This window comes from Emys orbicularis, chromosome 17, assembly GCF_028017835.1.
Source record: "Emys orbicularis isolate rEmyOrb1 chromosome 17, rEmyOrb1.hap1, whole genome shotgun sequence".
In the NCBI taxonomy this organism is placed as follows: Eukaryota; Metazoa; Chordata; order Testudines; family Emydidae; genus Emys; species Emys orbicularis.
Genome location: NC_088699.1, coordinates 7,504,104 through 7,507,608, shown reverse-complemented (window position 1 = coordinate 7,507,608; position 3,505 = coordinate 7,504,104).

Sequence of the window (3,505 nt, the reverse complement as noted above, 5' to 3'; positions counted from 1 at the left end):
GGCACCGCTCGGGCCCCGCCTACCTCTCGCGAGAGACCGCGGCCCAACCGCTCCCTACCCCCGCCAGCCTGAGGAGCCCCTCGCCCGGGCCTAGGCCGCCGCCTCCGCCCCTGTCTGAAGGGAGACCCCGCCCTGCTACCCACTACGGGCCCAGACTCTTCCTGCCCCAGGGCGGTGGAGCGAGTGACCCGCCCAGGCCGCGCCCCCAGCCCTGCCGACCTTTACCGTCCGCCACCGCCTTCTCCTGGGCCTAAGCGCTGGGTTCGGCGTTAACCAGGGGAATGGGGAGCCGCGCAGGTGTCACAAATACCCGCGGGGCCCAGCGCCCGGCTCCCTCCGCCGCCTCGGGAAATAGTCCGGCGGGGGGCGGGGAGTCAGTGCTCCGCTCTCGGGGGGGGATTGGGGTTAGTGCCCGATGAGCCGCCTCAGTGTGAGGGGACTCGGGGCAGCCCCGGGTCAAGGAGAGGCGCGGGGGCAACGCCTGCGAAGCGGGATCAGTCCGCCCCCCGTCTCCCCTGAGGCGCTGGCTGAGGAGACGCTCTCCCCTTTGTCCGGGTAAGGGGGGGCACCTTCCTCGTGGGGGGAGACCCTCTGGGAAGAGAGAAGGTGGGGGCACCCCCCTGCGAGAGGGAGGGGCTCACCTGAAGAGGGGTACACACCCCAGTGAGGGGGGCCTCATGGAGAGTCAGCTACTTATCCACCCTCTGGGGGGACATAGTACAAGGCACCTCCCAGAGACACCCCTGACTTGGAGGCTCTGGTTATGGCAATAAAACTACCAGCAAAATGCTCTAGTGTGGACACAGTTAGATTGGTATTAAAATGCTTATACTGGTGGTGTTTATGGAGTTCCTCTGGCTATAGCACTTATGCTGGTCTAACCCTGTCTACACTAGGGCTTTTATTGGCAGAGTTATGTTGGTAAAAAAAAAAAAAAAATCACACCCTCTCTGACCAAATAGCTATGCCAGTAAAACTTTTACGTGTAGACCAGGTCGAAGACCCTGTCTTGAGGGGGTAAAAGGCTGGGAAGGTTTTCCATCATGTTAGCTGAGTCAAGTTGGCTTAACATAGTTGAAAAACTCTCTTAATACCAGTGAGGACCCAAACTAACATGTCTGAAGCTGTGCTATAGCCTAAGCTGTCCCTTGAGCAGTTTATCATGGGTTACAAGCATGATATTTGCCTTGTCTATATTAGATTTTTCTAGCATGTGCCAAGATCACACCTTTAAAACCCAGCTCTAGATGAGGTACTGTGCTACACCACCACCTGCTAACAGGGCTTCTTATGTGTTTGCCTACATTATACAAGTATTAACAGGGTTTTTCAGTCAGGTTAGAGCTAACACAATTGAAAAACACCCTCGCTCAAAACACAGCCTAAGGGGAAAGGAAGGGCTGCCTCTCAGAAATACACACACATATCCCCAACCCTTGAAAGAAGTCAGGTAAGGCCAGGGTAGTGAGCTCCACCCCAAGAAGATAGCTCTGCACCTCTGGGCTTGCAGCATCAGTTATGAAAGTAAAAAAATTGCTTGAGCCCTGGCAACTCTTCCATTACAAATTAAGCACTGGGTGAGACCCTCCCTCCTAGGGGAAATGAAGAGGGTAAGGTGAAACAGAAATTAGAAAGCTAGTAAGGGAAGGAGAGAGAGTTGGGGGCTAAAAAGAAAATCCCTGCATTTTATTGACTGCTGATAAAGGTAGAGGTGAAAATGGGAGTGTGTGGGATAGAGGTTAAAATAAAAACTAGGTTTAATTCCCACCTGATGCCTATTTGCAGTGTCACCTGGGACAAGTCAGTTAACTTCTCTAGCCTTGTGTACATCATGAAAAATAGCTGTTGCTGCTAACAGATATTACAATAGTTGCTGCTGAACACGATTAGACTGCACATGTAGGCAGGAGAAAACTTGTTCAGAACCATTTTCAAAATCATGGCTAAAACGTATACAAACATCAAAATGCAGTCTCAGATTCTCCTACTATGATTATCCAGGCCCTGTGTACTCTGGCCTAAATTCTCCAGCAGGGTCTTTGGATTCTGCACTACACTGGTGCTGCAGACTGGAAACTCATTTAATTTCTCATTAGAGTGCTATGAGCAAAAAATGACCCAATGCCTTGTTCACATTGTGCCAGCTTCTCTTGCATCTTCTCAAATTATCACACAGGAGTTAATGTGAACAGCTTTTTTGATCAAAGAACTCTGCTTTGCATTTATTGTTTTTTTTTTAAACACAGCAACCCCCCCGCCCCCGAAATATCGCTAGCTATCTGTAACTATTCATGGACTAAACATTCTGTCCTAAAAACTATGCCAATTGCCTCAGGCCAGAAGTTGTTATGCTTGTTATTGACAATAAGTAACATGAATTAATTGGCATTCTCACTAATTCAGTGGTGAATGACTTACTTTATATAGCTTTAAAAATGGGTGACTGACCCATGATGTGGAGTTCTGCCATCTTCCACGTACTATGAATAGTTCATTGTTGGGACTGTGACATCAGACATAAAAGAGCCAACCCCATCCCCTATTTCATCATTTATTTGCATACTACAATCCTATTGGTTTACAGGACTCAATTGTTAGTCTTTTTTCATTACAAACCAAGCCTCCAGTCCTGCAATCAACAGCATGCTCCTGGACTTGAACCCATGTAGAGTCAATGGGGCACTGTATAGATACAGCAGACCTCCTCTAGGGTACATCTACTCAGCAATTAAAAACCGTGGTTGGCCTAGGTCATCCGACTCAGTCTGCAGGGCTGTAATATTGCTGTGTAGCTGTTCGGGCTTGGACTGGAGCCTGAGCTCTGCAACTCTGCAAAGCAGGAGGGTCCGAGTTAGCTGACCTGGCCCAGGGCCTAAACCTTTGCTCAACAAAATGCAGTTTAAATAATACCTTACCCAGCATGCTAGATGTAGTTTGCTGCTTGTACCAACAGACAATTCAACTTTATCATACCCATTTACATCCTTATCCTGCACTCAGGCAGAGGTCATTGTAGGATCTGGGCCTTAGGCTCCAAACCTCCAAACATTAATACATGTGAGTCACTCTGAGTTTATGACTGAGGCCTTTGTTTGATTGCCACCTAAATTAACACTTTAATCATTTTTAATAAATATGTACTAATGATTACCAGAAAATTGTACTATAAATTAGGGCTGTCAATTAATCGCAGTTAACTCACACAATTAACTCAAAAAAATTAATCGCGATTAAAAAAATTGTGATTAATCACACTTTTAATTGCACTGTTAAACAATAGAATACCAATTGAAATTTATTTTCAAATATATTGATTTCAAATACAACACAGAATACAAAGTGTACAGTTCTCACTTTATATTTTTTTTTATTACAAATATTTGCACTGTAAAAAGTATTTTTCAGTTCACCTCATACAAGTACCATAATGCAATCTCTTTATCATGAAAATGCAACTTATAAATGTAGATTTTTGTGTTACATAACTGCACTCAAAAAGCAAAAC